Genomic DNA, 24,641 nt, shown 5'->3' on the forward strand with positions numbered 1-24,641 from the left:
GTGGCTTATGGACACTCCCCCTTTTGGGCGTGGCTTATGGACACTCCCCCTTTTGTCATGGCTTATGGCCACTCCCCTTTACTGTTGATTGTACCTGCACTCCATCAAGGTTCAAATCTCAGCTGTTGCTTTCTCTGGGGAAACCAACCAGCACTTGAAAGGCGTTCCCACTTACTCACATGCTGAAAAATTCAGACTACAAATACATTAATAAACTGGATTTCTAATGAGGAAATCTTAACTGGTCTGTTTTATCTTGGCAATCATTAAATTGCAAATCAGTCACAGCTTGTCCAAATTAATAGACAAACTAAACCACGTGGGCCACACATCATCTGAATAATTAGTTAATTGACTGATCAACAGAGTCAGTAACAGCAGGTGTTGATGTTTAGAAAGCCAAGATCAGCTGGAAATCATGAACAGCACACAAATGTCACATTTACCATTTTATTGGACACAAACTGGAGTAGATCATTGTCAAAAACATGCCAGTTCAAAACAGAAACAGGTTGAGTCAGGAAAAGGCTCAGATGCATAACAGTTCGGCGGTTGCTCCTCTCAAAATACTCCATGCAAAGTCACTCACTGCTTTTCCTCATGACCTCCAGCAGCTCAAACCAAGAGATCCCTACAAACAGACAGCAGTGAGACAATCAGAAACACTTCAAATTTCACTAATAACTTCCCCTAGGAAGCTACAAATCTCAGAAAGAAACAAAGTGATTGTTTATAGAATAAATATAGATCATAGGAGGTGAAAACGCATGCTCATTTTATGAGCAATTAAACCAATGCAACAGCATCTGTAAGATATCAATCAAGCTACAAAATAGAATTAAATGTCACTTTGATGTCAATCCAAAACAACAAGTTAACATACAGACTCCTTCTACGAGCTATACAAGTATTTTACAAGTATTTTACAAGTATTTCACAAGTATTTTACAAACCTGTTCCAAGAGCCACACCAACATTGCACACCCTCGACGTCTTTCTTATCTGACCCATATATGTCTGGTTTTGGAGTCTCTACTAACGAGCTGATGAGTCGATTCAGGTGTGATTGATTAGGAAGAGTTGGAAAATGTGTTGTGTTGGGGTTCCTCCAGCTATTTTACCTGCAAGTGACGTGTGTTTAACCACTGCACCATCGTGGCTTTCACAATATCATCTGTTGTTTGGTGCAGTTTGTTGGATATGCATTTTAACATAGGCAATCTAAGATTCAAACGCAACCATTTATTTATTGAACTCTTTTGAGTTTATTGAGGGCTTTGTTTTCTGTGATAAAAATATTAGCAACTGTGGGATTTGGACCAAGAACTGAATGAAAGACAAATGATTAGCCACTGAGCCACGGCATTTGTGATGTTTGATATGGTTCATTGTGGTTGTTTTTTTAGTTTAGCAACAGCATTCATTAAAACAACAATTTATTGTTCAGCTGCTAGAGCGGTTTTTTACAGGGTTGGAGATAAACTCAGGAAAGTGGCTCGTCAGGAGCAGGATTAGGGACTTTTTTTTTAAATCTCTTTCCTCTTCATGCTGTTTTCATATATTAATGCAGATACACTTAGTGTCCACAAGGTGGGGTACATGAACACATTAATCTGGTCTCTGGTTTCATGCACACATGCCTGCTCTCCATCCAGGATTCTCCAAACACTTGTCCTATGTAGAGAAGCTGGAGTCTGTCTGAAGGCAGAGAAACACAGGACACTGTGTCTGTTATATTAGGCAGTAAAAAGCGGCCATTAGACACATTTATAGTCAGCTGTTTTACCACAATAATAATATTTTATCCCAAATATTAAACAATCTTTACTATAAATGTAAAATCAGTGTAATTTTTGTGTTTTTGAGTCTGTAAAAGCGAGTCTCGCTCCTCCATTCACAACATCCATACCTCACGAGCGTCCAGAGATCCAGAGACTCACGTGCTCCTCACAACATGGTTCCTCATCACGTGACAGACAGACGAAGATCCAGCCAAGATTGACTATAAGTGCTGCACGAATCTGCTGCCAAAACTACACAAAGTCATTGTCTCATTGTCAAAGTATGTGCGACGCTTTGTAATATAATCAATCTGAAGCTGAATCAACTTTGTGTCTCTTTGCACTAATAAAATAAAGACTCGTCAAATTGAAACTGAAGCGCAATTTTCCATCCGCTCCACTAGGCGGCGTAATCGAGGTTCAGGTTCATTCTGTCAGCAGCAGCTTCAGATGATTGACAACATGGTGCTTGATATTGATAACAGTCAAAGCCACAACATGTGCAGTTTGTTTTAATAAAGCTGCACATTCTGTAGATGACAGCTCAGTGACAGACTCATAATGTCACTTAACAGCACACATTTCAAGCCATAAACAGAGAAAACAGACAAACCTTGTGACGAAGAGCAGGAATCAAAGATGTCACACGACTCAGCCTGTAAGTCTCCTTCACTTACATTGTTTTCTCTTATAACAGTATTAGCTCACATCTAGCAGCCCTTATTTGTTGGAATTAGGTCATTATTTAGGTGTGTGTTGATTCTGAAAGCTGCTCCTCTGGTAATTTAGACTCTGTTTACATCCTGCTCTGTTGCTGAACTCCCTGTCAGACCTTCACAAGAACAAATGAATAGGTTGTTGTTGCGTTACATTTGTAATATTTCAACGAATCGCCATCTGCTGTTTATATTATGAAGTGGAATAATAGGAGATTGTGGTCTTTGTCTCTGTTGTTGTAGTGTTATTGTAGGTAATATTCTGGATTGATGCTTGTTCATAGAGTTAGTTAGTTTGTGAAGCTCTGATGTTCCTGGACATGCAGCTTCATGGTTTTGTAGAGATGCAGTGATTTGTTACTATTACTCTTGTTTATTGTGAAGCAAAGTCTCATCTTAATCTTACTTGAACCCAAAAAGTGTAACGTACTCTGTAGTATATGTTTCAAACTGTACAGATTTAGGCTTTAAATGTATTCCACTTACATCTATTAACTAGTCGTGTTTCACAATCTCATTTTTTAGATGCAGAAAATGAAATAATGTCTATTTTTATGTATGTCTTTCCTTGCAGAAAGAATGTGTTTGGACCGTTACATCCAGTCAACAGAAGCCGAGCTCTGGGCCGTTTGGACGGACATTCACCGTAGGATGGACATCAGCTCAGTCACAGGTAATGCTTTTGACGTGTTGGTGTGTAAATGTGTAGGTTAGCATCATTTTCTTTTTGAAGGGCCAGTCCTTTGAAAAGCAAACGATGGGAACCTAAGTAGGTGGGGAAGGGACGGCGGACGATTTTTTTTTTAATTGCCATTTTCATTTTTTCCAGTGAAAAGCATAACCCCCTGCTGGACATCGTGCGGGAGCTCAGGGGTGGACCCCATGATCCCCCACACCTTCTCACTCGCACCACAGCATTCACTCATATCACGGAGATCTGGCTGGACTCGAACCAGCAACCTCTGAAACCGTGAGGCAACGCTCTTACCTGTGAGCCACAGATCTCTTGTCTGAACATGTGAAGGAACTTATATTTCACTATGTATGTGAGCTGGGATTTTACAATAAACCAGTTAAATGACACATCTCTAACTCACTGAGCTATGGGGTTTGAACCCATGACTCTGCCTCAACCTTGTCTCCCAGTGACGTGTGTTTAACCACTACACCACCGTTGTTTTCACAATATCATTTGTTGTTTGGTGCACTTTGTTGGATATGCATTTTACAACAGATGATATTTTACTATGTATGTGAGCCAGGATTATACAATAAACCAGTTAAATGACACATCTCCAACTCACTGAGTTACGGGGTTTGAACACATGACTCTTCCACAACCTTGTCTCCCAGTGACGTGTGTTTAACCACTACACCACCGTGGCTTTCACACTGAGAGCTGCCGTTTGAGGCAGTTTGTTGGATATAATGCAATAAATGGTCTTTCGGAGACTTGACGCCCCCAGGTTCCAGCGTCATTAGTGCATAGATATATGCAGCATAGATATATACTGTGCTATATCTATGCTGCATATGTCTATGCACTAATGACGCTGGAACCTGGGGGCGCCAAGTCTCGAGAATTCGAGACTTGATAAATAGATATATTTATAGATAAATATATATAAATAGATATTTATAAATAGATAAATGATAAATAAAATGAATGATAAATAAAAAAAAATGAATAGATAAATGCAGCATAGATATATGCACAGCTGTGCTATATACTGTATTCTATGCTGTATATATCTATGCTGCATAGTCTATGCACTAATGACGCTGGAACCTGGGGGCGTCAAGTCTCCGAAAGACCATTTATTGCATTATATCCAACAAACTGCCTCAAACGGCAGCTCTCAGTGTGAAAGCCACGGTGGTGTAGTGGTTAAACACACGTCACTGGGAGACAAGGTTGAGGCAGAGTCATGGGTTCAAACCCCATAGCTCAGTGAGTTAGAGATGTGTCATTTAACTGGTTTATTGTAAAATCCCAGCTCACATACATAGTGAAATATAAGTTCCTTCACATGTTCAGACAAGAGATCTGTGGCTCACAGGTAAGAGCGTTGCCTCACGGTTTCAGAGGTTGCTGGTTCGAGTCCAGCCAGATCTCCGTGATATGAGTGAATGCTGTGGTGCGAGTGAGAAGGTGTGGGGGATCATGGGGTCCACCCCTGAGCTCCCGCACGATGTCCAGCAGGGGGTTATGCTTTTGACTAGAAAAAATGAAAATGGCAATTAAAAAAAAAAATCGTCCGCCGTCCCTTCCCCACCTACTTAGGTTCCCATCGTTTGCTTTTCAAAGGACTGGCCCTTCAAAAAGAAAATGATGCTAACCTACACATTTACACACCAACACGTCAAAAGCATTACCTGTGACTGAGCTGATGTCCATCCTACGGTGAATGTCCGTCCAAACGGCCCAGAGCTCGGCTTCTGTTGACTGGATGTAACGGTCCAAACACATTCTTTCTGCAAGGAAAGACATACATAAAAATAGACATTATTTCATTTTCTGCATCTAAAAAATGAGATTGTGAAACACGACTAGTTAATAGATGTAAGTGGAATACATTTAAAGCCTAAATCTGTACAGTTTGAAACATATACTACAGAGTACGTTACACTTTTTGGGTTCAAGTAAGATTAAGATGAGACTTTGCTTCACAATAAACAAGAGTAATAGTAACAAATCACTGCATCTCTACAAAACCATGAAGCTGCATGTCCAGGAACATCAGAGCTTCACAAACTAACTAACTCTATGAACAAGCATCAATCCAGAATACAGTAACACTACAACAACAGAGACAAAGACCACAATCTCCTATTATTCCACTTCATAATATAAACAGCAGATGGCGATTCGTTGAAATATTACAAATGTAACGCAACAACAACCTATTCATTTGTTCTTGTGAAGGTCTGACAGGGAGTTCAGCAACAGAGCAGGATGTAAACAGAGTCTAAATTACCAGAGGAGCAGCTTTCAGAATCAACACACACCTAAATAATGACCTAATTCCAACAAATAAGGGCTGCTAGATGTGAGCTAATACTGTTATAAGAGAAAACAATGTAAGTGAAGGAGACTTACAGGCTGAGTCGTGTGACATCTTTGATTCCTGCTCTTCGTCACAAGGTTTGTCTGTTTTCTCTGTTTATGGCTTGAAATGTGTGCTGTTAAGTGACATTATGAGTCTGTCACTGAGCTGTCATCTACAGAATGTGCAGCTTTATTAAAACAAACTGCACATGTTGTGGCTTTGACTGTTATCAATATCAAGCACCATGTTGTCAATCATCTGAAGCTGCTGCTGACAGAATGAACCTGAACCTCGATTACGCCGCCTAGTGGAGCGGATGGAAAACTGCGCTTCAGTTTCAATTTGACGAGTCTTTATTTTATTAGTGCAAAGAGACACAAAGTTTGATTCAGCTTCAGATTGATTATATTACAAAGCGTCGCACATACTTTGACAATGAGACAATGACTTTGTGTAGTTTTGGCAGCAGATTCGTGCAGCACTTATAGTCAATCTTGGCTGGATCTTCGTCTGTCTGTCACGTGATGAGGAACCATGTTGTGAGGAGCACGTGAGTCTCTGGATCTCTGGACGCTCGTGAGGTATGGATGTTATGAATGGAGGAGCGAGACTCGCTTTTACAGACTCAGAAACACAAAAATTACACTGATTTTACATTTATAGTAAAGATTGTTTAATATTTGGGATAGAATATTATTATTGTGGTAAAACAGCTGACTATAAATGTGTCTAATGGCCGCTTTTTACTGCCTAATATAACAGACACAGTGTCCTGTGTTTCTCTGCCTTCAGACAGACTCCAGCTTCTCTACATAGGACAAGTGTTTGGAGAATCCTGGATGGAGAGCATGTGTGCATGAAACCAGAGACCAGATTAATGTGTTCATGTACCCCACCTTGTGGACACTAAGTGTATCTGCAGTAATATATGAAAACAGCATGAAGAGGAAAGAGATTTAAAAAAAAAAGTCCCTAATCCTGCTCCTGACGAGCCACTTTCCTGAGTTTATCTCCAACCCTGTAAAAAACCGCTCTAGCAGCTGAACAATAAATTGTTGTTTTAATGAATGCTGTTGCTAAACTAAAAAAACAACCACAATGAACCATATCAAACATCACAAATGCCGTGGCTCAGTGGCTAATCATTTGTCTTTCATTCAGTTCTTGGTCCAAATCCCACAGTTGCTAATATTTTTATCACAGAAAACAAAGCCCTCAATAAACTCAAAAGAGTTCAATAAATAAATGGTTGCGTTTGAATCTTAGATTGCCTATGTTAAAATGCATATCCAACAAACTGCACCAAACAACAGATGATATTGTGAAAGCCACGATGGTGCAGTGGTTAAACACACGTCACTTGCAGGTAAAATAGCTGGAGGAACCCCAACACAACACATTTTCCAACTCTTCCTAATCAATCACACCTGAATCGACTCATCAGCTCGTTAGTAGAGACTCCAAAACCAGACATATATGGGTCAGATAAGAAAGACGTCGAGGGTGTGCAATGTTGGTGTGGCTCTTGGAACAGGTTTGTAAAATACTTGTAAAATACTTGTATAGCTCGTAGAAGGAGTCTGTATGTTAACTTGTTGTTTTGGATTGACATCAAAGTGACATTTAATTCTATTTTGTAGCTTGATTGATATCTTACAGATGCTGTTGCATTGGTTTAATTGCTCATAAAATGAGCATGCGTTTTCACCTCCTATGATCTATATTTATTCTATAAACAATCACTTTGTTTCTTTCTGAGATTTGTAGCTTCCTAGGGGAAGTTATTAGTGAAATTTGAAGTGTTTCTGATTGTCTCACTGCTGTCTGTTTGTAGGGATCTCTTGGTTTGAGCTGCTGGAGGTCATGAGGAAAAGCAGTGAGTGACTTTGCATGGAGTATTTTGAGAGGAGCAACCGCCGAACTGTTATGCATCTGAGCCTTTTCCTGACTCAACCTGTTTCTGTTTTGAACTGGCATGTTTTTGACAATGATCTACTCCAGTTTGTGTCCAATAAAATGGTAAATGTGACATTTGTGTGCTGTTCATGATTTCCAGCTGATCTTGGCTTTCTAAACATCAACACCTGCTGTTACTGACTCTGTTGATCAGTCAATTAACTAATTATTCAGATGATGTGTGGCCCACGTGGTTTAGTTTGTCTATTAATTTGGACAAGCTGTGACTGATTTGCAATTTAATGATTGCCAAGATAAAACAGACCAGTTAAGATTTCCTCATTAGAAATCCAGTTTATTAATGTATTTGTAGTCTGAATTTTTCAGCATGTGAGGAAGTGGGAATGCCTTTCAAGTGCTGGTTGGTTTCCCCAGAGAAAGCAACAGCTGAGATTTGAACCTTGATGGAGTGCAGGTACAATCTGGGGAGCAAAGGGGGAGTGTCCATAAACCACGCCCAAAAGGGGGAGTGTCCATAAGCCACGCCCAAAAGGGAGGAGTGTCCATAAGCCATGCCCAAAATGTTGACTTAGGCTTTTTTGGGAAAAATTTTACAAGTAATTTTTCGAAAATTTGGACTCCTTTTACATAACCGCTGCTCGAGATTGTCTTGGAAGTCCCAGGGGGAGCGGTTGGGATATGTACTCCCCCCTTCGTGTCCTGCCTTCTCTCATCCTGGTCATGACCTGATCCGCTCAGTTTTGCAGCTTGTCACAGCTCACGACTGGATGTCCTTCACGCAACCATGCTTCACATACCAGGCTGGGGTTTGAACCCAGATCCTTCTGACCCCAGGAGGACATGCTCAGACCACTGAGCCACTGGTACTTCCACTCTTACTTATGAATTTTTGGTAATTTTGTCTTTTTTATTTGTTGAAAAACCATTGAAGCTAAACACGACAAGAGAGAGATTTGAACCTGGGTTGCCCACACCAAGATCAAACACTCAGACCACTGAGCCACCAGCACTTCTACTCTTACTCACCAATTTTTGGTAATTTTGTCTTTTTTATTTGTTGATAAACCAATGAAACTAAACACCACAAGAGAGAGACTCGAACCTGGGTTGCCCACAACAAGCTCTACCGCTCAGACCACTAAGCCAACAGCACTTCCACTCTTACTCATCAATTTTTGGTAATTTTGTCTTTTTTATTTGTTGAAAAACCAATGAAACTAAACACCACAAGAGAGAGACTCGAACCTGGATTGCCCACAACAAGATCTACCGCTCAGACCACTAAGCCACCAGCACTTCCACTCTTACTCATCAATTTTTGGTAATTTTGTCTTTTTTATTTGTTGAAAAACCAATGAAACTAAACACCGCAAGAGAGATTTGAACCTGGATTGCCCACGCCAAGATCTAACGCTCAGACCACTAAGCCACTGGCTCTTCCACTCTTATCTGTCAATTTTTGGTAAATAAAAATGTCTTCATGTGGTGATTTGTGTGAATTACACCTTTGCAAATAGAGTCTAAATAAACTTAAAAATATTTTGCCCTCCTATGGTGATTTGATCAAGTGATCAAGTGTAATAAACATAAAAGAGTGTATAGACCCTCAGTGGTGATTTCTGTAAATTACACCATTGCAAGTCAAGTCTTATGAACATAAAAGTGTTGCCCCCTCATGCGGTGATTTTAGGCCTAACAAATTCAGTCTTTTTACCGCATATCAGCTTAACCCACCTGCGGAGGCTTTTGTAAGCTCCGTCTAACGAGCTAGTGTAAATGCGCTACACTTCTGTAAGAGGGTGAGAGGAGAAAAACATAAGAACTTCCAAACAGAACTATTTACACTATCTATGTTCCGTCCTGTCTTCTGTTCAAAATTCAAATAGATATATTTGCAAATAAAAACAACAAAACAATATAAGTCCAATGAATGTAAAAGTGTTTCGCCCTCCTGTGGTGATTTGTGTGAATTACACCGTTGCAAATCGAGTCTAAAAAACATGAGTGCTGCGCCCTCCTGTGGTGATGTGTGTGAATTACCTAGTGTAGCGGATGGAAAACTGCGCTTCAGTTTCAATTTGACGAGTCTTTATTTAGTGCAAAGAGACACAAAGTTGATTCAGCTTCAGATTGATTATATTACAAAGCGTCGCACATACTTTGACAATGAGACAATGACTTTGTGTAGTTTTGGCAGCAGATTCGTGCAGCACTTATAGTCAATCTTGGCTGGATCTTCGTCTGTCTGTCACGTGATGAGGAACCATGTTGTGAGGAGCACGTGAGTCTCTGGATCTCTGGACGCTCGTGAGGTATGGATGTTGTGAATGGAGGAGCGAGACTCGCTTTTACAGACTCAAAAACACAAAAATTACACTGATTTTACATTTATAGTAAAGATTGTTTAATATTTGGGATAAAATATTATTATTGTGGTAAAACAGCTGACTATAAATGTGTCTAATGGCCGCTTTTTACTGCCTAATATAACAGACACAGTGTCCTGTGTTTCTCTGCCTTCAGACAGACTCCAGCTTCTCTACATAGGACAAGTGTTTGGAGAATCCTGGATGGAGAGCAGGCATGTGTGCATGAAACCAGAGACCAGATTAATGTGTTCATGTACCCCACCTTGTGGACACTAAGTGTATCTGCATTAATATATGAAAACAGCATGAAGAGGAAAGAGATTTAAAAAAAAAGTCCCTAATCCTGCTCCTGACGAGCCACTTTCCTGAGTTTATCTCCAACCCTGTAAAAAACCGCTCTAGCAGCTGAACAATAAATTGTTGTTTTAATGAATGCTGTTGCTAAACTAAAAAAACAACCACAATGAACCATATCAAACATCACAAATGCCGTGGCTCAGTGGCTAATCATCTGTCTTTCATTCAGTTCTTGGTCCAAATCCCACAGTTGCTAATATTTTTATCACAGAAAACAAAGCCCTCAATAAACTCAAAAGAGTTCAATAAATAAATGGTTGCGTTTGAATCTTAGATTGCCTATGTTAAAATGCATATCCAACAAACTGCACCAAACAACAGATGATATTGTGAAAGCCACGATGGTGCAGTGGTTAAACACACGTCACTTGCAGGTAAAATAGCTGGAGGAACCCCAACACAACACATTTTCCAACTCTTCCTAATCAATCACACCTGAATCGACTCATCAGCTCGTTAGTAGAGACTCCAAAACCAGACATATATGGGTCAGATAAGAAAGACGTCGAGGGTGTGCAATGTTGGTGTGGCTCTTGGAACAGGTTTGTAAAATACTTGTATAGCTCGTAGAAGGAGTCTGTATGTTAACTTGTTGTTTTGGATTGACATCAAAGTGACATTTAATTCTATTTTGTAGCTTGATTGATATCTTACAGATGCTGTTGCATTGGTTTAATTGCTCATAAAATGAGCATGCGTTTTCACCTCCTATGATCTATATTTATTCTATAAACAATCACTTTGTTTCTTTCTGAGATTTGTAGCTTCCTAGGGGAAGTTATTAGTGAAATTTGAAGTGTTTCTGATTGTCTCACTGCTGTCTGTTTGTAGGGATCTCTTGGTTTGAGCTGCTGGAGGTCATGAGGAAAAGCAGTGAGTGACTTTGCATGGAGTATTTTGAGAGGAGCAACCGCCGAACTGTTATGCATCTGAGCCTTTTCCTGACTCAACCTGTTTCTGTTTTGAACTGGCATGTTTTTGACAATGATCTACTCCAGTTTGTGTCCAATAAAATGGTAAATGTGACATTTGTGTGCTGTTCATGATTTCCAGCTGATCTTGGCTTTCTAAACATCAACACCTGCTGTTACTGACTCTGTTGATCAGTCAATTAACTAATTATTCAGATGATGTGTGGCCCACGTGGTTTAGTTTGTCTATTAATTTGGACAAGCTGTGACTGATTTGCAATTTAATGATTGCCAAGATAAAACAGACCAGTTAAGATTTCCTCATTAGAAATCCAGTTTATTAATGTATTTGTAGTCTGAATTTTTCAGCATGTGAGGAAGTGGGAATGCCTTTCAAGTGCTGGTTGGTTTCCCCAGAGAAAGCAACAGCTGAGATTTGAACCTTGATGGAGTGCAGGTACAATCTGGGGAGCAAAGGGGAGTGGCCATAAGCCATGACAAAAGGGGGAGTGTCCATAAACCACGCCCAAAAGGGGGAGTGTCCATAAGCCACGCCCAAAAGGGAGGAGTGTCCATAAGCCATGCCCAAAATGTTGACTTAGGCTTTTTTGGGAAAAATTTTACAAGTAATTTTTCGAAAATTTGGACTCCTTTTACATAACCGCTGCTCGAGATTGTCTTGGAAGTCCCAGGGGGAGCGGTTGGGATATGTACTCCCCCCTTCGTGTCCTGCCTTCTCTCATCCTGGTCATGACCTGATCCGCTCAGTTTTGCAGCTTGTCACAGCTCACGACTGGATGTCCTTCACGCAACCATGCTTCACATACCAGGCTGGGGTTTGAACCCAGATCCTTCTGACCCCAGGAGGACATGCTCAGACCACTGAGCCACTGGTACTTCCACTCTTACTTATGAATTTTTGGTAATTTTGTCTTTTTTATTTGTTGAAAAACCATTGAAGCTAAACACGACAAGAGAGAGATTTGAACCTGGGTTGCCCACACCAAGATCAAACACTCAGACCACTGAGCCACCAGCACTTCTACTCTTACTCACCAATTTTTGGTAATTTTGTCTTTTTTATTTGTTGATAAACCAATGAAACTAAACACCACAAGAGAGAGACTCGAACCTGGGTTGCCCACAACAAGCTCTACCGCTCAGACCACTAAGCCAACAGCACTTCCACTCTTACTCATCAATTTTTGGTAATTTTGTCTTTTTTATTTGTTGAAAAACCAATGAAACTAAACACCACAAGAGAGAGACTCGAACCTGGATTGCCCACAACAAGATCTACCGCTCAGACCACTAAGCCACCAGCACTTCCACTCTTACTCATCAATTTTTGGTAATTTTGTCTTTTTTATTTGTTGAAAAACCAATGAAACTAAACACCGCAAGAGAGATTTGAACCTGGATTGCCCACGCCAAGATCTAACGCTCAGACCACTAAGCCACTGGCTCTTCCACTCTTATCTGTCAATTTTTGGTAAATAAAAATGTCTTCATGTGGTGATTTGTGTGAATTACACCTTTGCAAATAGAGTCTAAATAAACTTAAAAATATTTTGCCCTCCTATGGTGATTTGTCTGAATTACACCGTTGCAAATCGACTCGAGTCTAAATAAACACAAAAGTGTTTCACCTTCTTGTGGTGACATTACTGCAAATCGGCTTAACCCACCTGCCGAGATCTTCGTGAACTACATCGTCTAACGAGCTAGTGTAAATGCGCTACACTTCTGTAAGAGGGTGAGAGGAGAAAAACGAACTTCCAAACAGAACTATTTACACTATCTATGTTCCGTCCTGTCTTCTGTTCAAAATTCAAATAGATATATTTGCAAATAAAAACACCAAAACAATATAAGTCCAATGAATGTAAAAGTGTTTCGCCCTCCTGTGGTGGTGATTTGTGTGAATTAAACAATTGCAAATCGAGTCTAAATAAACATAAAAGTGTTTCGCCCCCCTGTGGTGATTTGTGTGAATTACACCGTTGCAAATCGAGTCTAAATAAACTTAAAAATGTTTCGCCCTCCTGTGATGATTTCTGTGAATTACACTGACGCAAACGAAGTCTAATAAACATTAAAGTGTTGTGCCCTCCTGTGGTGGTGATTTGTGTGAATTACATCGTTGCAAATCGAGTCTAAATAAACTTAGAAATATTTCTCCCTCCTGTGGTGATTTGTGTGAATTACACCATTGCAAATCAAGTGTAATAAACATAAAAGAGGGTCGCCCTCCTGTGGTGATTTGTGTGAATTACACTGACGCAAACGAAGTCTAATAAACATTAAAGTGTTGCGCCCTCCTGTGGGTGATTTGTGTGAATTACATCGTTGCAAATAGAGTCTAAATAAACTTAGAAATATTTCTCCCTCCTGTGGTGATTTGTGTGAATTACACCATTGCAAATCAAGTGTAATAAACGGGGTCGCCCTCCTGTGGTGATTTGTGTGAATTACACCGTTGCAAATCAAGTGTAATAAACATAAAAGAGTGTCGCCCTCCTGTGGTGATTTGTGTGAATTACACCGTTGCAAATCGAGTCTAAAAAACATGAGTGTTGCGCCCTCCTGTGGTGATGTGTGTGAATTACACCGTTGCAAATCAAGTGTAATAAACTTAAAAGAGTGTCGCCCTCCTGTGGTGATTTGTGTGAATTACACCGTTGCAAATCAAGTGTAATAAACATAAAAGAGTGTCGCCCTCCTGTGGTGATTTGTGTGAATTACACCGTTGCAAATCGAGTCTAAAAAACATGAGTGTTGTGCCCTCCTGTGGTGATGTGTGTGAATTACACCATTGCAAATCAAGTGTAATAAACTTAAAAGAGTGTCGCCCTCCTGTGGTGATTTGTGTGAATTACACCGTTTCAAATCAAGCGTAATAAACATGAAAGAGTGTCACCCTCCTGCAGTGATTTGTGTGAATCACACCATTGCAAATCAAGTGTAATAAACATAAAAGAGTGTATAGACCCTCAGTGGTGATTTCTGTAAATTACACCATTGCAAGTCAAGTCTTATGAACATAAAAGTGTTGCCCCCTCATGCGGTGATTTTAGGCCTAACAAATTCAGTCTTTTTACCGCATATCAGCTTAACCCACCTGCGGAGGCTTTTGTAAGCTCCGTCTAACGAGCTAGTGTAAATGTGCTACACTTCTGTAAGAGGGTGAGAGGAGAAAAACATAAGAACTTCCAAACAGAACTATTTACACTATCTATGTTCCGTCCTGTCTTCTGTTCAAAATTCAAATAGATATATTTGCAAATAAAAACAACAAAACAATATAAGTCCAATGAATGTAAAAGTGTTTCGCCCTCCTGTGGTGATTTGTGTGAATTACACCGTTGCAAATCGAGTCTAAAAAACATGAGTGCTGCGCCCTCCTGTGGTGATGTGTGTGAATTACCTAGTGTAGCGGATGGAAAACTGCGCTTCAGTTTCAATTTGACGAGTCTTTATTTAGTGCAAAGAGACACAAAGTTGATTCAGCTTCAGATTGATTATATTACAAAGCGTCGCACATACTTTGACAATGAGACAATGACTTTGTGTAGTTTTGGCAGCAGATTCGTGCAGCACTTATAGTCAATCTTGGCTGGATCTTCGTCTGTCTGTCACGTGATGAGGAACCATGTTGTGAGGAGCACGTGAGTCTCTGGATCTCTGGACGCTCGTGAGGTATGGATGTTGTGAATGGAGGAGCGAGACTCGCTTTTACAGACTCAAAAACACAAAAATTACACTGATTTTACATTTATAGTAAAGATTGTTTAATATTTGGGATAAAATATTATTATTGTGGTAAAACAGCTGACTATAAATGTGTCTAATGGCCGCTTTTTACTGCCTAATATAACAGACACAGTGTCCTGTGTTTCTCTGCCTTCAGACAGACTCCAGCTTCTCTACATAGGACAAGTGTTTGGAGAATCCTGGATGGAGAGCAGGCATGTGTGCATGAAACCAGAGACCAGATTAATGTGTTCATGTACCCCACCTTGTGGACACTAAGTGTATCTGCATTAATATATGAAAACAGCATGAAGAGGAAAGAGATTTAAAAAAAAGTCCCTAATCCTGCTCCTGACGAGCCACTTTCCTGAGTTTATCTCCAACCCTGTAAAAAAACGCTCTAGCAGCTGAACAATAAATTGTTGTTTTAATGAATGCTGTTGCTAAACTAAAAAAACAACCACAATGAACCATATCAAACATCACAAATGCCGTGGCTCAGTGGCTAATCATCTGTCTTTCATTCAGTTCTTGGTCCAAATCCCACAGTTGCTAATATTTTTATCACAGAAAACAAAGCCCTCAATAAACTCAAAAGAGTTCAATAAATAAATGGTTGCGTTTGAATCTTAGATTGCCTATGTTAAAATGCATATCCAACAAACTGCACCAAACAACAGATGATATTGTGAAAGCCACGATGGTGCAGTGGTTAAACACACGTCACTTGCAGGTAAAATAGCTGGAGGAACCCCAACACAACACATTTTCCAACTCTTCCTAATCAATCACACCTGAATCGACTCATCAGCTCGTTAGTAGAGACTCCAAAACCAGACATATATGGGTCAGATAAGAAAGACGTCGAGGGTGTGCAATGTTGGTGTGGCTCTTGGAACAGGTTTGTAAAATACTTGTATAGCTCGTAGAAGGAGTCTGTATGTTAACTTGTTGTTTTGGATTGACATCAAAGTGACATTTAATTCTATTTTGTAGCTTGATTGATATCTTACAGATGCTGTTGCATTGGTTTAATTGCTCATAAAATGAGCATGCGTTTTCACCTCCTATGATCTATATTTATTCTATAAACAATCACTTTGTTTCTTTCTGAGATTTGTAGCTTCCTAGGGGAAGTTATTAGTGAAATTTGAAGTGTTTCTGATTGTCTCACTGCTGTCTGTTTGTAGGGATCTCTTGGTTTGAGCTGCTGGAGGTCATGAGGAAAAGCAGTGAGTGACTTTGCATGGAGTATTTTGAGAGGAGCAACCGCCGAACTGTTATGCATCTGAGCCTTTTCCTGACTCAACCTGTTTCTGTTTTGAACTGGCATGTTTTTGACAATGATCTACTCCAGTTTGTGTCCAATAAAATGGTAAATGTGACATTTGTGTGCTGTTCATGATTTCCAGCTGATCTTGGCTTTCTAAACATCAACACCTGCTGTTACTGACTCTGTTGATCAGTCAATTAACTAATTATTCAGATGATGTGTGGCCCACGTGGTTTAGTTTGTCTATTAATTTGGACAAGCTGTGACTGATTTGCAATTTAATGATTGCCAAGATAAAACAGACCAGTTAAGATTTCCTCATTAGAAATCCAGTTTATTAATGTATTTGTAGTCTGAATTTTTCAGCATGTGAGGAAGTGGGAATGCCTTTCAAGTGCTGGTTGGTTTCCCCAGAGAAAGCAACAGCTGAGATTTGAACCTTGATGGAGTGCAGGTACAATCTGGGGAGCAAAGGGGAGTGGCCATAAGCCATGACAAAAGGGGGAGTGTCCATAAGCCACGCCCAAAAGGGGGAGTGTCCATAAGCCACGCCCAAAAGGGAGGAGTGTCCATAAGCCATGCCCAAAATGTTGACTTAGGCTTTTTTGGGAAAAATTTTACAAGTAATTTTTCGAAAATTTGGACTCCTTTTACATAACCGCTGCTCGAGATTGTCTTGGAAGTCCCAGGGGGAGCGGTTGGGATATGTACTCCCCCCTTCGTGTCCTGCCTTCTCTCATCCTGGTCATGACCTGATCCGCTCAGTTTTGCAGCTTGTCACAGCTCACGACTGGATGTCCTTCACGCAACCATGCTTCACATACCAGGCTGGGGTTTGAACCCAGATCCTTCTGACCCCAGGAGGACATGCTCAGACCACTGAGCCACTGGTACTTCCACTCTTACTTATGAATTTTTGGTAATTTTGTCTTTTTTATTTGTTGAAAAACCATTGAAGCTAAACACGACAAGAGAGAGATTTGAACCTGGGTTGCCCACACCAAGATCAAACACTCAGACCACTGAGCCACCAGCACTTCTACTCTTACTCACCAATTTTTGGTAATTTTGTCTTTTTTATTTGTTGATAAACCAATGAAACTAAACACCACAAGAGAGAGACTCGAACCTGGGTTGCCCACAACAAGCTCTACCGCTCAGACCACTAAGCCAACAGCACTTCCACTCTTACTCATCAATTTTTGGTAATTTTGTCTTTTTTATTTGTTGAAAAACCAATGAAACTAAACACCACAAGAGAGAGACTCGAACCTGGATTGCCCACAACAAGATCTACCGCTCAGACCACTAAGCCACCAGCACTTCCACTCTTACTCATCAATTTTTGGTAATTTTGTCTTTTTTATTTGTTGAAAAACCAATGAAACTAAACACCGCAAGAGAGATTTGAACCTGGATTGCCCACGCCAAGATCTAACGCTCAGACCACTAAGCCACTGGCTCTTCCACTCTTATCTGTCAATTTTTGGTAAATAAAAATGTCTTCATGTGGTGATTTGTGTGAATTACACCTTTGCAAATAGAGTCTAAATAAACTTAAAAATATTTTGCCCTCCTATGGTGATTTGTCTGAATTACACCGTTGCAAATCGACTCGAGTCTAAATAAACACAAAAGTGTTTCACCTTCTTGTGGTGACATTACTGCAAATCGGCTTAACCCACCTGCCGAGATCTTCGTGAACTACATCGTCTAACGACCTAGTGTAAATGCGCTACACTTCTGTAAGAGGGTGAGAGGAGAAAAACGAACTTCCAAACAGAACTATTTACACTATCTATGTTCCGTCCTGTCTTCTGTTCAAAATTCAAATAGATATATTTGCAAATAAAAACACCAAAACAATATAAGTCCAATGAATGTAAAAGTGTTTCGCCCTCCTGTGGTGGTGATTTGTGTGAATTAAACAATTGCAAATCGAGTCTAAATAAACATAAAAGTGTTTCGCCCCCCTGTGGTGATTTGTGTGAATTACACCGTTGCAAATCGAGTCTAAATAAACTTAAAAATGTTTCGCCCTCCTGTGATGATTTCTGTGAATTACACTGACGCAAACGAAGTCTAATAAACATTAAAGTGTTGTGCCCTCCTGTGGTGGTGATTTGTGTGAATTACATCGTTGCAAATCGAGTCTAAATAAACTTAGAAATATTTCTCCCTCCTGTGGTGATTTGTGTGAATTACACCATTGCAAATCAAGTGTAATAAACATAAAAGAGGGTCGCCCTCCTGTGGTAATCTGTGTGAATTACACTGACGCAAACGAAGTCTAATAAACATTAAAGTGTTGCGCCCTCCTGTGGGTGATTTGTGTGAATTACATCGTTGCAAATAGAGTCTAAATAAACTTAGAAATATTTCTCCCTCCTGTGGTGATTTGTGTGAATTACACCATTGCAAATCAAGTGTAATAAACGGGGTCGCCCTCCTGTGGTGATTTGTGTGAATTACACCGTTGCAAATCAAGTGTAATAAACATAAAAGAGTGTCGCCCTCCTGTGGTGATTTGTGTGAATTACACCGTTGCAAATCGAGTCTAAAAAACATGAGTGTTGCGCCCTCCTGTGGTGATGTGTGTGAATTACACCGTTGCAAATCAAGTGTAATAAACTTAAAAGAGTGTCGCCCTCCTGTGGTGATTTGTGTGAATTACACCGTTGCAAATCAAGTGTAATAAACATAAAAGAGTGTCGCCCTCCTGTGGTGATTTGTGTGAATTACACCGTTGCAAATCGAGTCTAAAAAACATGAGTGTTGTGCCCTCCTGTGGTGATGTGTGTGAATTACACCATTGCAAATCAAGTGTAATAAACTTAAAAGAGTGTCGCCCTCCTGTGGTGATTTGTGTGAATTACACCGTTTCAAATCAAGCGTAATAAACATGAAAGAGTGTCACCCTCCTGCAGTGATTTGTGTGAATCACACCATTGCAAATCAAGTGTAATAAACATAAAAGAGTGTATAGACCCTCAGTGGTGATTTCTGTAAATTACACCATTGCAAGTCAAGTCTTATGAACATAAAAGTGTTGCCCCCTCATGCGGTGATTTTAGGCCTAACAAATTCAGTCTTTTTACCGCATATCAGCTTAACCCACCTGCGGAGGCTTTTGTAAGCTCCGTCTAACGAGCTAGTGTAAATGCGCTACACTTCTGTAAGAGGGTGAGAGGAGAAAAACATAAGAACTTCCAAACAGAACTATTTACACTATCTATGTTCCGTCCTGTCTTCTGTTCAAAATTCAAATAGATATATTTGCAAATAAAAACAACAAAACAATATAAGTCCAATGAATGTAAAAGTGTTTCGCCCTCCTGTGGTGATTTGTGTGAATTACACCGTTGCAAATCGAGTCTAAAAAACATGAGTGCTGCGCCCTCCTGTGGTGATGTGTGTGAATTACCTAGTGTAGCGGATGGAAAACTGCGCTTCAGTTTCAATTTGACGAGTCTTTATTTAGTGCAAAGAGACACAAAGTTGATTCAGCTTCAGATTGATTATATTACAAAGCGTCGCACATACTTTGACAATGAGACAATGACTTTGTGTAGTTTTGGCAGCAGATTCGTGCAGCACTTATAGTCAATCTTGGCTGGATCTTCGTCTGTCTGTCACGTGATGAGGAACCATGTTGTGAGGAGCACGTGAGTCTCTGGATCTCTGGACGCTCGTGAGGTATGGATGTTGTGAATGGAGGAGCGAGACTCGCTTTTACAGACTCAAAAACACAAAAATTACACTGATTTTACATTTATAGTAAAGATTGTTTAATATTTGGGATAAAATATTATTATTGTGGTAAAACAGCTGACTATAAATGTGTCTAATGGCCGCTTTTTACTGCCTAATATAACAGACACAGTGTCCTGTGTTTCTCTGCCTTCAGACAGACTCCAGCTTCTCTACATAGGACAAGTGTTTGGAGAATCCTGGATGGAGAGCAGGCATGTGTGCATGAAACCAGAGACCAGATTAATGTGTTCATGTACCCCACCTTGTGGACACTAAGTGTATCTGCATTAATATATGAAAACAGCATGAAGAGGAAAGAGATTTAAAAAAAAAGTCCCTAATCCTGCTCCTGACGAGCCACTTTCCTGAGTTTATCTCCAACCCTGTAAAAAACCGCTCTAGCAGCTGAACAATAAATTGTTGTTTTAATGAATGCTGTTGCTAAACTAAAAAAACAACCACAATGAACCATATCAAACATCACAAATGCCGTGGCTCAGTGGCTAATCATTTGTCTTTCATTCAGTTCTTGGTCCAAATCCCACAGTTGCTAATATTTTTATCACAGAAAACAAAGCCCTCAATAAACTCAAAAGAGTTCAATAAATAAATGGTTGCGTTTGAATCTTAGATTGCCTATGTTAAAATGCATATCCAACAAACTGCACCAAACAACAGATGATATTGTGAAAGCCACGATGGTGCAGTGGTTAAACACACGTCACTTGCAGGTAAAATAGCTGGAGGAACCCCAACACAACACATTTTCCAACTCTTCCTAATCAATCACACCTGAATCGACTCATCAGCTCGTTAGTAGAGACTCCAAAACCAGACATATATGGGTCAGATAAGAAAGACGTCGAGGGTGTGCAATGTTGGTGTGGCTCTTGGAACAGGTTTGTAAAATACTTGTAAAATACTTGCAAAATACTTGTAAAATACTTGTATAGCTCGTAGAAGGAGTCTGTATGTTAACTTGTTGTTTTGGATTGACATCAAAGTGACATTTAATTCTATTTTGTAGCTTGATTGATATCTTACAGATGCTGTTGCATTGGTTTAATTGCTCATAAAATGAGCATGCGTTTTCACCTCCTATGATCTATATTTATTCTATAAACAATCACTTTGTTTCTTTCTGAGATTTGTAGCTTCCTAGGGGAAGTTATTAGTGAAATTTGAAGTGTTTCTGATTGTCTCACTGCTGTCTGTTTGTAGGGATCTCTTGGTTTGAGCTGCTGGAGGTCATGAGGAAAAGCAGTGAGTGACTTTGCATGGAGTATTTTGAGAGGAGCAACCGCCGAACTGTTATGCATCTGAGCCTTTTCCTGACTCAACCTGTTTCTGTTTTGAACTGGCATGTTTTTGACAATGATCTACTCCAGTTTGTGTCCAATAAAATGGTAAATGTGACATTTGTGTGCTGTTCATGATTTCCAGCTGATCTTGGCTTTCTAAACATCAACACCTGCTGTTACTGACTCTGTTGATCAGTCAATTAACTAATTATTCAGATGATGTGTGGCCCACGTGGTTTAGTTTGTCTATTAATTTGGACAAGCTGTGACTGATTTGCAATTTAATGATTGCCAAGATAAAACAGACCAGTTAAGATTTCCTCATTAGAAATCCAGTTTATTAATGTATTTGTAGTCTGAATTTTTCAGCATGTGAGGAAGTGGGAATGCCTTTCAAGTGCTGGTTGGTTTCCCCAGAGAAAGCAACAGCTGAGATTTGAACCTTGATGGAGTGCAGGTACAATCTGGGGAGCAAAGGGGAGTGGCCATAAGCCATGACAAAAGGGGGAGTGTCCATAAGCCACGCCCAAAAGGGAGGAGTGTCCATAAGCCACGCCCAAAAGGGAGGAGTGTCCATAAGCCATGCCCAAAATGTTGACTTAGGCTTTTTTGGGAAAAATTTTACAAGTAATTTTTCGAAAATTTGGACTCCTTTTACATAACCGCTGCTCGAGATTGTCTTGGAAGTCCCAGGGGGAGCGGTTGGGATATGTACTCCCCCCTTCGTGTCCTGCCTTCTCTCATCCTGGTCATGACCTGATCCGCTCAGTTTTGCAGCTTGTCACAGCTCACGACTGGATGTCCTTCACGCAACCATGCTTCACATACCAGGCTGGGGTTTGAACCCAGATCCTTCTGACCCCAGGAGGACATGCTCAGACCACTGAGCCACTGGTACTTCCACTCTTACTTATGAATTTTTGGTAATTTTGTCTTTTTTATTTGTTGAAAAACCATTGAAGCTAAACACGACAAGAGAGAGATTTGAACCTGGGTTGCCCACACCAAGATCAAACACTCAGACCACTGAGCCACCAGCACTTCTACTCTTACTCACCAATTTTTGGTAATTTTGTCTTTTTTATTTGTTGATAAACCAATGAAACTAAACACCACAAGAGAGAGACTCGAACCTGGGTTGCCCACAACAAGCTCTACCGCTCAGACCACTAAGCCAACAGCACTTCCACTCTTACTCATCAATTTTTGGTAATTTTGTCTTTTTTATTTGTTGAAAAACCAATGAAACTAAACACCACAAGAGAGAGACTCGAACCTGGATTGCCCACAACAAGATCTACCGCTCAGACCACTAAGCCACCAGCACTTCCACTCTTACTCATCAATTTTTGGTAATTTTGTCTTTTTTATTTGTTGAAAAACCAATGAAACTAAACACCGCAAGAGAGATTTGAACCTGGATTGCCCACGCCAAGATCTAACGCTCAGACCACTAAGCCACTGGCTCTTCCACTCTTATCTGTCAATTTTTGGTAAATAAAAATGTCTTCATGTGGTGATTTGTGTGAATTACACCTTTGCAAATAGAGTCTAAATAAACTTAAAAATATTTTGCCCTCCTATGGTGATTTGTCTGAATTACACCGTTGCAAATCGACTCGAGTCTAAATAAACACAAAAGTGTTTCACCTTCTTGTGGTGACATTACTGCAAATCGGCTTAACCCACCTGCCGAGATCTTCGTGAACTACATCGTCTAACGAGCTAGTGTAAATGCGCTACACTTCTGTAAGAGGGTGAGAGGAGAAAAACGAACTTCCAAACAGAACTATTTACACTATCTATGTTCCGTCCTGTCTTCTGTTCAAAATTCAAATAGATATATTTGCAAATAAAAACACCAAAACAATATAAGTCCAATGAATGTAAAAGTGTTTCGCCCTCCTGTGGTGGTGATTTGTGTGAATTAAACAATTGCAAATCGAGTCTAAATAAACATAAAAGTGTTTCGCCCCCCTGTGGTGATTTGTGTGAATTACACCGTTGCAAATCGAGTCTAAATAAACTTAAAAATGTTTCGCCCTCCTGTGATGATTTCTGTGAATTACACTGACGCAAACGAAGTCTAATAAACATTAAAGTGTTGTGCCCTCCTGTGGTGGTGATTTGTGTGAATTACATCGTTGCAAATCGAGTCTAAATAAACTTAGAAATATTTCTCCCTCCTGTGGTGATTTGTGTGAATTACACCATTGCAAATCAAGTGTAATAAACATAAAAGAGGGTCGCCCTCCTGTGGTGATTTGTGTGAATTACACTGACGCAAACGAAGTCTAATAAACATTAAAGTGTTGCGCCCTCCTGTGGGTGATTTGTGTGAATTACATCGTTGCAAATAGAGTCTAAATAAACTTAGAAATATTTCTCCCTCCTGTGGTGATTTGTGTGAATTACACCATTGCAAATCAAGTGTAATAAACGGGGTCGCCCTCCTGTGGTGATTTGTGTGAATTACACCGTTGCAAATCAAGTGTAATAAACATAAAAGAGTGTCGCCCTCCTGTGGTGATTTGTGTGAATTACACCGTTGCAAATCGAGTCTAAAAAACATGAGTGTTGCGCCCTCCTGTGGTGATGTGTGTGAATTACACCGTTGCAAATCAAGTGTAATAAACTTAAAAGAGTGTCGCCCTCCTGTGGTGATTTGTGTGAATTACACCGTTGCAAATCAAGTGTAATAAACATAAAAGAGTGTCGCCCTCCTGTGGTGATTTGTGTGAATTACACCGTTGCAAATCGAGTCTAAAAAACATGAGTGTTGTGCCCTCCTGTGGTGATGTGTGTGAATTACACCATTGCAAATCAAGTGTAATAAACTTAAAAGAGTGTCGCCCTCCTGTGGTGATTTGTGTGAATTACACCGTTTCAAATCAAGCGTAATACACATGAAAGAGTGTCACCCTCCTGCAGTGATTTGTGTGAATCACACCATTGCAAATCAAGTGTAATAAACATAAAAGAGTGTATAGACCCTCAGTGGTGATTTCTGTAAATTACACCATTGCAAGTCAAGTCTTATGAACATAAAAGTGTTGCCCCCTCATGCGGTGATTTTAGGCCTAACAAATTCAGTCTTTTTACCGCATATCAGCTTAACCCACCTGCGGAGGCTTTTGTAAGCTCCGTCTAACGAGCTAGTGTAAATGCGCTACACTTCTGTAAGAGGGTGAGAGGAGAAAAACATAAGAACTTCCAAACAGAACTATTTACACTATCTATGTTCCGTCCTGTCTTCTGTTCAAAATTCAAATAGATATATTTGCAAATAAAAACAACAAAACAATATAAGTCCAATGAATGTAAAAGTGTTTCGCCCTCCTGTGGTGATTTGTGTGAATTACACCGTTGCAAATCGAGTCTAAAAAACATGAGTGCTGCGCCCTCCTGTGGTGATGTGTGTGAATTACCTAGTGTAGCGGATGGAAAACTGCGCTTCAGT

General features: G+C 40.0%; 4 long non-coding RNA genes across 6 annotated transcripts; 3 read left to right on the plus strand and 1 right to left on the minus strand.

Annotated features, from left to right (window-relative positions):
• Positions 1-436: 436 nt before the first annotated feature.
• On the minus strand, positions 437-5,737 carry LOC120476707 (uncharacterized). 3 transcript variants are annotated; one of them, XR_016150154.1, is made up of 4 exons: positions 5,598-5,737; positions 4,874-4,972; positions 1,910-2,033; positions 437-1,698 (listed from the first exon to the last, which is right to left on the minus strand). It is a non-coding gene; the product is annotated as an uncharacterized LOC120476707 (long non-coding RNA). The 3 variants fall into 3 exon arrangements; XR_016150155.1 differs by lacking the exons at positions 437-1,698; positions 1,910-2,033 and adding an exon at positions 4,020-4,716; XR_016150153.1 differs by lacking the exons at positions 4,874-4,972; positions 5,598-5,737 and having other exon boundaries at positions 1,910-2,178.
• On the plus strand, positions 2,300-3,916 carry LOC120476728 (uncharacterized). The gene is made up of 3 exons (XR_016150160.1): positions 2,300-2,439; positions 3,072-3,170; positions 3,327-3,916. It is a non-coding gene; the product is annotated as an uncharacterized LOC120476728 (long non-coding RNA).
• Positions 5,738-6,004: 267 nt separating the features above from the next.
• On the plus strand, positions 6,005-7,576 carry LOC148965135 (uncharacterized). The gene is made up of 3 exons (XR_016150152.1): positions 6,005-6,128; positions 6,340-6,397; positions 7,382-7,576. It is a non-coding gene; the product is annotated as an uncharacterized LOC148965135 (long non-coding RNA).
• Positions 7,577-18,395: 10,819 nt separating this feature from the next.
• On the plus strand, positions 18,396-21,296 carry LOC148965136 (uncharacterized). The gene is made up of 2 exons (XR_016150005.1): positions 18,396-19,823; positions 20,035-21,296. It is a non-coding gene; the product is annotated as an uncharacterized LOC148965136 (long non-coding RNA).
• Positions 21,297-24,641: the final 3,345 nt, after the last annotated feature.

This window comes from Pimephales promelas, chromosome 24, assembly GCF_988280905.1.
Source record: "Pimephales promelas chromosome 24, fPimPro1.hap1.1, whole genome shotgun sequence".
Classification (NCBI taxonomy): domain Eukaryota; kingdom Metazoa; phylum Chordata; class Actinopteri; order Cypriniformes; family Leuciscidae; genus Pimephales; species Pimephales promelas.